At 39.5% G+C, this 14350-nt stretch overlaps 1 protein-coding gene across 3 annotated transcripts in view; it reads left to right on the top strand.

The window, feature by feature from the left end:
* Positions 1-14350, top strand: part of TNRC6B (trinucleotide repeat containing adaptor 6B) — a 243209-nt gene that overhangs the window by 67724 nt on the left and 161135 nt on the right. The window lies entirely within an intron of this gene.

The following is a 14350-nucleotide window of genomic DNA, read 5'->3' as shown; positions in this document are numbered from 1 at the left end:
TGTTTCAGGTGAATTTATAAATTAGATTGATTTAAGTTAAACCTTAACTTTAGATTGAAATTTTTTTCTTCTTAATATCCATTTTTGTTATGCTACATGAGAAATTTAAAACAGATTTTACTGAACTCATAGAGAGCTTAATGATTAATTTATAGAATACTGGCACTTCATCTTTTAATGTTTTGTTGTATGTAAGTAATATACAAGGTCTTTCCAGAAAGTATCCAGCCATGTGTTTTGAAAAATAGAGGCATTTATTGAAGAAGATACAAGATATAAGAAATATTGTACATAGGACAGTGATGTCTCAATCCCCTTCAAAGTAGGCACCTTGGGACCTCACATAGTTCTCCCAATGCCATGAGCTCTGCTCATCATATTTTACTGAATCTCATCAATGGCCTGAAATCTCTTCCCTTTCAAAGGTGATTTTAGTTTTTGGAAAAAACAGAAGTTGCAGGGCACTAACTCTGTGCTCTGGCGGGGACTGAGTCACCTGGGTGATTTGTTTTGCCAGAAAACTCTGCACGAGATGTGATGTGTGGGTCATGTTTTTGTGATAAAGCTGTCAGTCACCATTTGCCCATATGTGTGGCCTTCTGAATCATCTGAATAGTTTCTGTAGAGGAATGTTCAAACTTAATGCAAAATTTGATGTAGATTTGTTGCTTTACTCTTTCATTCATTTTGAATGTGATGACCACATAGTACACATGGTCACTCAGTAGCATCTACCACACACATTGACTAGTACAGTGAAGTTGTCATCATTCACACATGCGCATTTCAGTCCACTTGCCTTGGCTGCCAGGTTACATCAATGTCATGCAAACCATTCTTGTAATATTATCAATGATTGGACTTTTTCCAGACAGACCTTCTATACTTATTTGAAAAATTAAAACAGATCAGAAGTGTATAGAGTAAAAAGTAAATGCCTGTCCTTTATTCCTGTTGTACAGAGCCATCACTGATAATTTTAAGTGGTAATTTGTTTGGTTTGGTTTTCAAGCTAAATTTTGAGTAACTGTTATTTATCACTGCTAAACCCTGTGTATAAATAGTTACTGGCATATTTACATAATACCACTCTGTATCTGCCTCTGTGTCCCAAGTCTGCTTGGCTCTTTTCTCTGCCTGGTTATATGTGACCCTCAGTATCACCTTCAATTCACTTCCCTTTTTCTCCTTTCAATGTTGTCCCTAATCCTTCTGGGAGCTCTGAGGGTCTCTCACACTGTGGTCAGGGCAGTGCCCAGCACCTGAAGTATTATCTGCTGCCCTGGACCCTATTCAGGGGCATCCCTTTGCTGCTGGCCCTGCTACTGGTAGTCTTTGTGGGAGGGCTTTATTCCTTCACCAGAGCAAAAGTGGAGAGGTGTCAAAGTGTCACTGGGAACTATCAAAACATCATGCTGTGTGGAAGAAGCCAGGCACAAAAGGTTATATATTGTATGATTCTATTTAAAGGAAATATGCAGAATAGATAAATCTATAGAGATAGAAGACAGACTGGTGTTTGCCAGGGACTGTTTAGGGGAGAAGGGAAAATGAGGAATGATTACTTAATGGGTATAGGGCTTCTAGTTGGGGTGATGAAACTTGACAGGGGATGGTTCTACAACATTGTGAATATACCAAATGCCACTGAATTGTTCACCTTATAATAGTTAATTTTATGTTATGTGAATTTCATGCCAATAAAATATTTAAAAAACAATAAAAAGGAAAAAATATGTGTGAATTCATCAGACCAGTCCTCACCTCCCATTGGCCTCTTGCAGTGCTTCACTGAGTTTTAGAGAGGCCACCCGCTTCTCTGCTCTAATACTTTGTGAGCTGAACTTCAGAGCACTGCTTATACCCTGAATCTCAGGGTCCCTCTTGGAAACAGCTCTCTCAGCTTCTTTTTGAATTTCCCCCTCTCTCTACAGTCCATGGGTTGGGTAGAAGAATCAATATCATCCTGTCTTCTTAGGGTTTTTTTTTTTTTCTGCATCTTACAAGATCTCTTCTTTCTTTCTGTAGGCAAAGCAGAAGCCTATAGACTTTCATCAGACTCATCTAGATCCTGAATCTCATTTAGGGTTAATCAGAATCTGAGATAATACACATTCTATGAATCTCCCCCAAGGGCCCACAAAGGTTTCAGGACTTACACAGACCTACCCCCTCTGGGATTCAGGAAGCTCCCCCAAACACAGAGAGACCCTCACACCCAGGATACCCAAGGTACACATACCCCAAGATTTCTGAAGTACACATGGACATTTCCTCAAGATCCTAAGTAATTTATTTATAATGAACTATAATGTTAAGGAAGACTTTGAGGGTCTTCTTGGACCCTCTGGCTGGTATAGTACATTCTGTCGCTGGAAAGCTAACTTGTAATTGGGACTTGGCAAGCTCATAATTAGACCAATATAGAATATTCTGTTGTGTCATAAACTTAGTTTACACCTTCTTGCTGAGGAATTAAATTATTGAATAATTTGTGAGTTTAGAATCAACTAGACTAACAAATACACGAACCTTCTTTTTATATTTGCATTAAGTAGAGGCTTCTGTTATCAGATGTTAGTTTTCTATAAGACAGCGATTCAGGATAAATCCATTTTTTTTAAATAAATAATTTTTTAATGTGTTTGTTAGGATATACAACAGTGAACCAAAAAGACATGTTCTTACTCTCAAGGAGGTTATATTTTACTGGGAGAAACAAATATAAATAAAGGTAGCCCTGGCTGGTGTAGCTAAACCAAAAGATCACGGTTCGATTCCCCGTCAGGGCACATGCCTGGGTTGCAGGCCAGTTCCCAGCAGGCGCCAGTTCCCAGCAGGGGATGCACCAGAAGCAACCATACATTGATATTTCTCTCTTTCTCTCCTTCCCTTCCCTTCTAAAAATAAATAAATAAAAATTTTTAAAAAGTTCTGATATTAAAAAATATATATATATAAATAAAGGTAATAATTATGGATTGGGTCAGTACTATGAAGTAAATAAAATAAAGTAATATAATATAGGATGAGTAGGAGGACAAGCTTAGAGGAGTCAAGGAAGCCTCTCTGAGAAGGTGACATTTCAGCTAAGAGCTAAAGGATGAGGGAGGCAGCTCCATAAAGAGCCGGAACAGTGTTTCTTCGGAAGAAACAGCTTCAAAAGCCCTCAGCCTCTGCTGAGAACTATCAGAAGTCCTGTGTGGCCAACTGGTAATAGGGGGTTAGAGCAGATGGCAGACACCTTTGAAGGATTCAACAATCATGGTGTAGAATGTGGATTTATTCTCTGTACACTGAGAAGCCATAGAAGGCTAAGTTGGAAAGTAACATGATATGATTTGTGTTTTTAAAAGATCCCTCTGGTTGCAGTATAGAGAATGGATTGGAAAAAGGTAAGAGTGGAGGCAGAGGATAGTAAGAATTAGTTGTAAGATTTAGTTGTAGTCCTTTAGAAAAGAGAGAAGATATTGGCCTGGATTATTGTAGTAGTGTTAAAAGTGGAAGAAAGACAGACATGAGGTGTATTTTGAAGGTAAAATTGATGTGAATTGAGGATGAATTGGAATGCTTTTGCATCATAGAAATCAAGAGGAGAATTTCAACAAACAGGTATAGTTATTACTGTCAGATGCTGTCAAGAAGCCAAGGAACCAAGGCTGGTAATTGAGAAAAGACATCTGAATTTCTTTCTTTTCTTTTCTTTTTTTGAAAACAGCTCATTACAGAGAAGGAGCACAAGAAAGCTCTCTGGGGAGATAGAGATGTTGTATGTGTGATAGGGATATGGGTTAAAATGGGTGCTTTCATTATTCAAAATTATATGGTTATAATTTACAGTTACAATAAAAGTTACAACTTTCAGGTCCATTTTACCTGGAAAAGAATTGTAAACTAATAGTCTAATAGGAATCAAGAATGGAGGGAAGTGTAAATAAAACAAGTATGATAGAATGTTGACAATGGTTGAAGCTTGGTAATGAGCTTGGTAATGAAACCAAGGAAATCTGAATAAAGTAGGGGTTCATTTGTATTTCCTTTGTATGCACTTGAAATTTTCCATAGCAAGAAAATTTTTAAAAAGAATATATTAATGGTCTTTGAGAATAAGAGGGTGAGAAACTGAGTTTTAATGGGTTAAAAAGGGAAAATGATTTTAAAAAAGTAAGGGTTGTGGCTATGGTCTACAACCCAGTTATCCCCCTCTAATTATGAGAAAAGCATCAGGCAAATTTCATTAGAGGGGCATCCTACAAAATACCTGACCTGTCCAGGAGAATGAGAAATGTCTAAGAAACTTTTACAGCCAAAAGGAGCCTAAGGAGACATAATGACCAACTGTAATGTGATATCCTGGGTGGAATCCTGGAATGGAATCAAGGACATTAGGTAAAAACCAAGGAAATCTGAATAAAGTGTGGGTTTTAGCTAATAATACTGTGTTGACTGGTTAATTAATTTTTACAAATGTACTAAGGTAATATACTAGTAGAGGAAAATGAGTTCAGGAGTTTACAAGAACACTTCATAATTTTTCTGTTAATCTGAACCTGTTAAAAAAAAAAAAAAAAAAAAAGGTGTTTTTTACCCTGGCTGGTTTAGCTCAGTGGATTGAGCGTGGGTTTGTGAACCAAAGGATTGTGGTTCGATTCCTAGTCAGGGCACATGCCTGGGTTGCACGCCAGTTCCCAGCAGGGGGTGCTTGAAAGGCAACCATACATTGATAGTTCTCTCCCTCTCTCCTTCCCTTCCCCTCTAAAGATAAATAAATACAACATCTTTTTTTAAGGTGTTTTTATATGTATAATTTTCAAAACACAACACAACTTTTTATTATTTTACACAATTCTGTGGTTGACTGGGGTCAGTGAAGCAGTTCTTCTGCTCCAAAGTGGTGTTTGCAAGGGCTGTAGTCACTGGGAGGCCCAACTGACCAGAAATGTCCAAAATGACTCATTCACATGGCTGTCAGCCTGGAGCGCAGCCTGAGGCTGTTGACCAAGGATCTCCTCCACCTGACCTCTCTACAAGGCTTGGGTTTCGCACAGCATGGCAACTGGGATCCAAGAGGGAGCATTCCAAGCACGCAGAAGCTGGAGGTAGCACGAGGCCCAGCCTCAGCAGTCACACAACTTGACTTCCTCTGCATTCTGTTGGAATTAAGGCAAGTCACAAGGACCACTCCAAATTCAAATTCTACCTCTTAATGGGAGGACTGGTAGAAAATTTAGGGTCATTTTTAATCTCCCACACAGTGGTTAGAGTGTTGGGTACCCAGGCTAAAGAGAAGGTGATAATGGAAACCAGACTATTGTAGGCTAAGGAGTTTCAGATATAGGCAACAGATTTTTAAAGTGTGGGAATTAGAGGTACATTTTACTTTATGATTTACTCTCTTATGATAACTGGTGTTGATGTGGAGGATAAGCAAAAGATATGTATCTTGACACTCAGATTCTCTAAGTAAAGAGAATCTGATTAGCCCAAACTAGCCTGTGGACTGATTTCCATCAGGTCTTGAGTTCTCAGTGTGGGATAGCAGAGGCTGTAGATGAGGAAGTAGGTCATATAGAAGAATATAGGAATCAGGAGGCAAAAGCCAGCTTTCCTAGGACAGTCTGCTATCAACACTGATGTAGTCTTCCACTGTATTTCTTCATGAAGACGGATTAGAATTCTCAATTTCAACTTCACAGTTATTACTTTAAATTTAGTATGATTTAGGTTGATAGTCTGAATGAGTTGGTGTTGGCTTATTAGAGGTAGAGACTCAGCAGCATTAGGGTTGAAATGATTTTTTTTTTTTAAGTGAAATCTAAGCAAGTATAGTAAAAGTTATAAAACCGAGTAAGTTGTTTGTTTGCAATCTTATTCTCTGTACTCTGTATATATAAATATTTTATAATCAAAATCAACTCTAGGGTTTAAGAATTACAGCTAAAGATTTAAGTGCCCACATGTCTCTGTTAATTACTATAAATAAATATTTGCTGAAATAAGTCACCATTTCAGCTATAATATTATCTTGTTATCAAAGGTAACAACTAAACTTAATTTCTCTACAAAGAAGAAACAACTATCGATTGACTTTACCTTAAAGAGAGTTAAAGAAGATAATTTAGGGTCTCTCTACCTTAAACTGAATATGACTTGGCAAATTATAACAAGATTTAATGGATTTCGGTATTTTAAGACCAGATTGGGGAAAAACCCATGCAGGATAGGTATTTTTTTCCCATGTGTTTGCATAGCTCGCAAACAATGTAATTTGAATTGGATTCCAGGTTTGTCTGACTCCAAAGGTCATGTGGAGTTTACTACTCCATCCTGACAAAGTTACATGACTGTGTAATCAACTCCATTTATGTATGTAGAAGAACTTGTTAGAAATGTCATCTGGGTATAAAAGAATGCATATGAGAGGACAGAGTGCTTTGTGCATATCCCGAGTCATCCACTTCTCTTGGGAAGACGTTGGAGCATTGAAATGGGTGTGTGAGACTGTGGGAGAGGAGGTTAGAGACAGAATCCTGTGCAGACAGCATTGAGGAGAAATTCATCTGAGGACAGATTAGCACTACTACAGGTAATGTGTCAAACCTTAGCATGCATAAGAATTACCTTAGGTGTTTTTCTTTTCTTTTTTTAAACAGCTTTGTTAAGTTTCACATACCATGAGATTTACCCATTTAAAGTATATAGTTTAGCGATTTTCAGTGTATTCACAAGAGTTGTGCAACCACCACCATGGTCTAGTTTAAGGACATTTTCATCCATAGAGAAGGCCTGTATGCATCAGCAGTCCCTTCCTATTCCCATTCCTCAGGCAGACACTAACATACTGTCTGTCTCTTTGAATTGCTTATTCTTAGAATTGCCTATTCTGGACATTTTTTATAACTTGTATTATACAATATGTGTTCTTTATGTGTTAGACTTTTTTTCATTTGGCAGCTGTTTACAAGTCACTGGACATTAGGTAATGAGGGACAGTGATTGCTGAGAAATGGAAAACAAGTAAGTTGAGACCTCTGACTACCCCAGCATGTGGGCTTGAGAATACTTCCAGCCTGTGGTACAGGGAAGAGGAGCCCAGGTAAACCCTAATGGACCCTCTCTGTTGAGGCAACCTTGATGAGAGTCTGGGGAGAGTAAGACACGTAGAGTTTGGACAGGGTACCAGAGAGGAGACAGACATAGAGAACTCTTGAGATCTGTGGAAGGGGATCTCATCTAAGAGGATTAGGAGGAATAGTTCCTAGCACTCAAACAGTGCAGGTAGTAGTGTCCACTTATACAGACTTGAACACCTCATGATGTATAGATCATCGGGCTGAGACTCAGTAGTGGTGCTAACGGAGTTTATGCCTCTGTAGCGGGGAATAATGAGCCCTAAACTAAACACTGCTGTGGTCCAGTTTAGCAAATCCTGAAAGCAAGACCCAAAAGGAACAGGCTGTTTCAAAGTAATTTAACTGTGTCCCAGGACAAATCTCAAAAATACTTACAGGAATACAAAAATATTTAGCACCCCAGAAAGTAAAATTTACAGTGTCTCATATCCAAGCAAATATTATAAGGCCCAAAAAAACCCCAAACAAACAAACAGGTAAATACAAACCAAAGTGAGGGGGAAAATCAGCTAATTGAAACCAAGTCATAACTGACATAGATTAGAATTATCAAATGAATATTTTAAAAACTTATAACTGTATTTCAAATATTCAAAAAGTCAATCAGAAACACAGAATATATTGAAGACACAAATCAAATGTCTAGAGTTTATTATATCTGAGATGAAATATACACCAGATGGGATTAGTGGCAGATTAGACATTGCAGAATAAAAGGTTGGTGAATTTAACTACATACAAATAGAAACTATACAACATAAAAAAGAGAGTAAAAAGAATAAGAAAGTGAAATGAGCATTAGTGTGCTGTAGACAACTTCAGACAGCCTAATATACATGTGCTTGAGTCTCTGAAGAAGAGGCAGAGGGCAGAAAAATACCTAAGAAATAATGGCCCCCAATTTTCCAAATTTGTAAACCCACAAATCCAAAAAGTTCAATGTGCCTGAAGTACAAGAAACACAAAGACAACCATGCTAAAGCACATCATAATCAGATTACTCAAAACAAGTGGTAGAGGAAAAAAATCTTAAAAACAGAATAAGAAAGGTATACTCCAAAAAGGCAAAAAACACTCCTATACTCAGGAATTCCAAAGGTTTTAGGATTTCTTTGCCAGGAACCAGGGACAAAGACCAAATGCATTTCTTAAAAACGATCAGAAATTGCCCTGGCTGGTGTAGCTCAGTAGATAGAGCGCGGGCCTGCGAATCAAAGGATCGGGGTTCGAGTCCCAGTCAGGGCACATGCCTGGGTTGCAGACTGCTCCCCTGCAGGCCAGTTTCCAGCAGGGGATGCAAGAAAGGCAACCATACATTGATGTTTCTCTCCCTCTCTCCTTCCCCTCAATAAATAAATAAATAAAATCTAAGAAAAAAAAAGATCAGAAATTAAAAATTTAAAAATACCATTTACAGCTTCTGGTCAAGATGGCAGAGTAGATAAATGCAGTACTGGCATCTTCCCATGAACACATCAGAATCACAGCTTAACTACAGAACAGCCATTGTTGAAAAATTCCTGAAGTCTAGCTGAACAGAGAAGTCATGTAACTAAGGATGTACAGATAAAGCCATGTTGAGACTAGTAGGAAGAGCAGAGACACAGAACAGGCTGGTTCCCCCACCCATGTGTGACTGTTAAAAATCAGAAGTGGTGTCTCATCTGTGGAGCTGCCCTCTAAAGAGCAAGGAGTCCTAGCCCCATACCAGGCTTCCCAGCCCAGAGTTACAATGCCAGGAAGAAAAGTCCTAATAACTTCTGGCTGTGAAACCAAAGGAGATGTGGCTGAGTGAGAAGATGGCTGCTGGAGTCCCTCTTAAAGGTCTCACACACAGACTTGCTTAGATGCACTCGCCCTGAGCTGCAGTGCTAGAGCCCTAGCTTGAAAGATGCCAGGGACATATAGGAGAAATTTAATTATCTGGCTTCAGGGCATGGGCTGGTGGGGCAGCTTTCTCCTAGACAGAAGTGCTGGCAGAAGCCATTGTTTCTCTGCCCAGCCCTCCCCCCTACAGAGCTGGCAGGTGGGCACCCTATCTGAGTCTCTACCAACCTGGCCCACTGTTCACTGCCCTGGTGATTTCCTGAGACCCCACCCCACCCAACTTGCAGGCCCACCCAAACTGCTTCCAGTGGCTTTTCCATATAAAAAACTTCTCTAGGTTCATGCTGCCAATTTTCCTAAAATCTCTCAAAAAGGTTCATAAACCCCAAACAAGAAGCATCTACCTTGGCATGCCCATACCTCTTGCTATGTGGTCCCAGGCATAGCATCAGCAGCAGCTGGGCTAGGTTTACAGCTTGGCCTCTCCTGGGCACTTCCAAACCCAGCAAAAGTAGCCATCTTTAGACCACATTTTAACTCATGCCGGGTCACCCCAGGAGTGGAACAGGCAGCAGCTGACCCTGGCCTATACCTTCTGTGAGGCCCCAGAACCATTGCACCCAGTGGCCAGCTTCAACCACCCAACCACCTCCATGACTGACATACTCAAGGGGCAGACTCATGGGCAACAGAACCCCATTGAAGCCAGTCCTGCTCCATGGGGTCGGCCCCCTGCACAGCAGCTCCTCTGCTGTGGTGGTGGTCAGTCCTTGCAGCTGATCCATCTGGGGGTCAATTCCTCCTGTTGGCACACCAACAGCAGTCAAGGCTCAACTACAAAAGAAAGATGCATACAGCCTATGTGGGGGGCTTGGGTATTGGAGATGCTATGCCACTGAATCCTACAGGACAACTAGTCCATAAAGCCACTCCACCAAGACCTGGAAGACATAGCAGATCTACCCAACATAAAGAAACAAACAGGTAGCCAAGATGAGAAGATGAAGAAACATGTCCCAAATGACAGAACAGGAGAAATCTCCAGAAAAACAACTAAATGAAATGGAGGCAAGCATGCTACCAGATACAGAGTTCAAAACAATAGTTATAAGGATACTAGGGCTACTGTAACAAAGTATACAAACTGAGTGGTTCAAACAACAAAAATACATTGTCTCATGGTTTTATTGGTTTACAAATAAGATGGAAGTGTTGACAGGGCCAACCAAGTGAAGGGACTAGGGGAGGATTTTTTCCGGGTCTCTCTCCTAGCTTCGGACTTCCAGTTTCTCTTCTAGCTTTTTGGTTTGTGGCAACATAACTTAGCCTTTTCATAGCATTCTCCCTGTGTGTATATCTGTCTTTATGTTCAGGTTTTCCCTTTTTAGCAAATATACCAGTCATATTGGATTAGGACTAACACTGATAATCTCATTTTAACGTGATTGCCTCTGTAAAGACCCTACTTTCCAATGAGGTTCACATTCTGAGCTATTAGAGATTAGGACTCCAATATATCATTTTTTGAGAGCGTGGAAGAAGGTATATTATTTCACCCATAACAACTGAAAACAACTTATGAGAACAAAATTGGAGTGTTAATATTACCTGATTTCAAAACTTAAATATAAACTTACAGTAATCAAGACTCTGTGGTATAAGGGGGCTAAATGGTATTGGAAAAAACATATAATAAAGACTAAAAAAAAACCAAAACCAAACCCTTGTGATATTGGAGAAAAGACTGACAAATAGACCAGTAGAACATAAGAGAGAGTCCAGACATGGAACTACACATAGATGGACAAATGATTTTTGACAAATGAAGTTTTATGGAAGCACTTTAGTGGAGAAAAGATAATTTTTCAATAAATCGTGTTAGCACAATTGGATATCCATTTGCAAAAAAGTAAACATTGATCTGTACTTCGTACCATATAAAGAAATAAACTCAAAATAGATGTATATGTAAAACTTAAAACTATAATATTTTTAGAAGAAAACACAGGAGAGCCCTAGCTGGTATGGCCCAGCGGGTTGAGCGCCTTTACCAGTTTGACTCCCAGCTGGGGCCCATGCCTGGGTTGTGTCCAGCTCCATTCGGGGTTGTGCAAGAGGCAACCAGTCCATGTATCTCTCGCACGTCAATGTTTTTCTCCCTCTCTTTCTCTTTTCCTTCTCCTCTCTCAAATGAATAAAATCTTTTTAAAAATTGTTTAAAAAGAAGAAAACATAGAAGAATATCTTTGTGACCTAGGATTAGTCAAAGTGTTCTTAGATATCACAATGAAAGCACAGTCCATTAAATTTTAAGAATTTATACCTCAAAATTAATAATGTCTGCTTTTTGAAAGATGCTATTAGGAGAATGAAAAAGCAAGCCACAGACTGAAAGAAAATATATGCCAAGCATATATCTAAGGACTTGTATCTATAATATATTAAATGTCTTGAAGCGCAATAATAAAACAACCCAATTTTTAATATGAGTGAGCACCAAGTAGAAAGTGAGCAGTACTGTCTGGTGTGTCAAACACCACTACAGGTGGTGGTTGAATACAGAAAATATTCAAATGGCCAATGAACACATCAGAAGATGCTCAACATCATTACTCATTACTGAGGGAAATAGAAATCAAAGTCACAGTGGTGTGCTACTTCACACCCACTATTATGAAGGGATGGACAACAAGTGCTGGTGAGGCTATATAGAAATTGGAACCCTCAGACATTGCTGATTGGAACGTAAAATGGTACATCTGCTTTGGAAAGTAGTTTGGCAGTTCTTCAAAAAGTTAAGCATATAGTTATCATATGACCCAGCAGTTCCACTCTTGAGTTATTCAACTAAGAAATGAAAGTGTGTGCCCACATAAACACTTGTCCATTGACATTCATAGCAGCATTATTCATAATATATAACACTTCCCTACAAAATGAAGACAGTCTAAATGTCCATGAACTGATGATGTCAACAAAGAAAATATGGTTTGTCCTTACAATGGAATTGAATTCAGGTGTAAAATGGAAAGAAGGACTGGTATATACTGTAGCCTGGATGAAACTCAAAAACATTATACTAAGAGAAAGGTACAAAATACGCATGTATTATATGACTCCATTTATATATGAAATGTTCAGAATAGGCAGATCTATAGAGACAAGAAATAAATTAATGTTCTTGTGCTGAGAAGGAAGATGAAAGGTGGTCATAATAGGGAGTTACTGCCAATAAGTACAAAATTTACTTTTTTGGATGATGAAGATGTTTTAAAATTAGATGATAGGGCGGAGGGTGGAGGGGAATGAAGGGGGGAATAGAATAACTAACAGCATAATCAATAAAAAATAAATTAAAAAATAATTAAAAAAATGGATGATAGTGGTAGTTGCACAACTCTCTAAATATATTAAGCCACTGAATTATACATTTTGAACAGGTGAACTTTATAGTATATAAATTGTATCTCAATAAAGTTGTTTAAAAACGGCCATAAGATTTAAGAAAGCACTGTACCAGGTGGCAAAGAAGCTTCATGAAAAGTTCTTCAACATCAGTGAAATTAAAACCACAATTAAAATGGCTAAAATTAAAAAGATTTACCATACCAAGTGTTGGTAAGATACTGAACAGCTGGAATGTGCATATACTGCTTATAGGAAAGTAAGATACTCCAGCCACTTTGGAACAGTCAGGTGGTTTTTAAAAAAATTAAACATACAGCTACCATATGATCCAACTATTTCACTTTGTTATAGGTTGAAATGTGCCCCTCCCACTCATGTTGAAGTCCCAGCTGTTGGTACTTCAGAGTGTTTGGGGCCATTGTGTTGCTACCCTTCAAAGCCAGGCAGGTCCATGGTATTTGTGCAGACAGAATAATATTCATGGAGCTGTTGGGATGTCTGGCATGCCTTTATTTATGGGTGTGTGAGCCATGCACACTGCAAGCTGCATGTCTGTCTGCATGTCTCATGTTGTGGCCCTTGCTCCCCAGCATGGCACCCATTGTGGCACCTGCCCCCTTGCATGTGTCTCTCATCGTTGACCCCAGCAGGGAGTCCCTACCTGTGTAAGTACTAGAAGGGAACAAAGCCAGAAAACTGCCAGAACATTACATAACATAATTCTGCACATGCGAGCCCACTCCATGTTATGGGAACAGTTTATTGGATCCAGTCTCAAAGCCATGGGAATACTACTTATCAGGTCCCTCCGAGGCTGTGAGAACACTGCTTCCCTTAGTTACCTAGACACCTTGGTGAGGAAGCCAGACTGACTCCACTTACCCTACAGCCATAATCCAGTATGACTAGTGTCTTTATAAAAAGGGGAATTTAATTGTACAGAAACAAATACAGGGAGACTGCTATGTGAACATGAAGACAGTCATCTACAAGCCAAGGGTAGGGGACTAGAACAGATTTTTTGTTCACAGCCCTTAGAAGGAACCAATGCTGCCAACATTTTGGCTTCTAACTTCTACTTCCAGATCTACATGAGACAATATTTTTCTGTTATATAAGCCATCCAGTACTGTGTGGTACTTTATTATGGAAGTCCTGGCAAACTAATTTATACTAATAACTGTTTACCCACTAAAAAAGAAACCATACATCATACAGAGACTTGTAAATAAATGTTCATAGCAGCTTTATTTGCAGTAGCCAAGATGTGGCAACTCTCTGGCCAAGATGGAGGTGTAGCTAGATACACTTTGGTTTCTTGCACAACCAAAAGAAGGACAACAAATTTAAAAACAAAAAACCAGAACTGCCAGAAAAATGAATTGTATGGAAGTTTGACAACCAAGGAGTTAAAGAGGAAACATTCGTTCAGACTGGTAGGTATGAAGACAGACAGCTGGGGTGGAGAGGGCTTGTGGCAAGGTGACAGATGGAGGACTGGGGTGAGGTGGTAGATGGCAGACTTGGTGGTCCCATGTTTGCATGCAGATAAACCTGGAGGAATAACTGGGGAGTGAGACAGACCAAGCAATGGAGGGTTCCAACATGGGGAATATAAAGCCTCAAAACCTCTGACTGTAAAAATCTTGAAGGCTGGGGTTGCAGTGGTGGGAGAAACTCCCAGCCTCACAGGAGAGTTCGTTGGAGAGACCCACAGGGTCCTAGAATATACACAAACCCACTTACCTGGGAATCAGCACCAGAAGGACCCAATTTGCTTGTGGGAGAAGTGACTGAAAGCTAGGAGAGTACCAAGCAAGCAGCATTGTTCCCTCTCTGACCCCTGCCCCACATATAGCACCACAACACAGCGATGTCGGTTGCCCCACCCTGGTAGATACCTAAGGTTCCTCCCCTTAAAATGGAACAGCCGTGCTGAGGCAAAGAAAATGGCCCAAATGAAAAGCAGATCAAAACTACAA

The sequence above is a fragment of the Artibeus jamaicensis genome, unplaced genomic scaffold (assembly GCF_021234435.1).
Source record: "Artibeus jamaicensis isolate MK-2021 breed Jamaican fruit bat unplaced genomic scaffold, CSHL_Jam_final contig_233, whole genome shotgun sequence".
NCBI classification, from domain to species: domain Eukaryota; kingdom Metazoa; phylum Chordata; class Mammalia; order Chiroptera; family Phyllostomidae; genus Artibeus; species Artibeus jamaicensis.
Note: the sequence above shows the minus strand (reverse complement) of the source record. Positions and strands in the feature narration are given on the sequence as shown.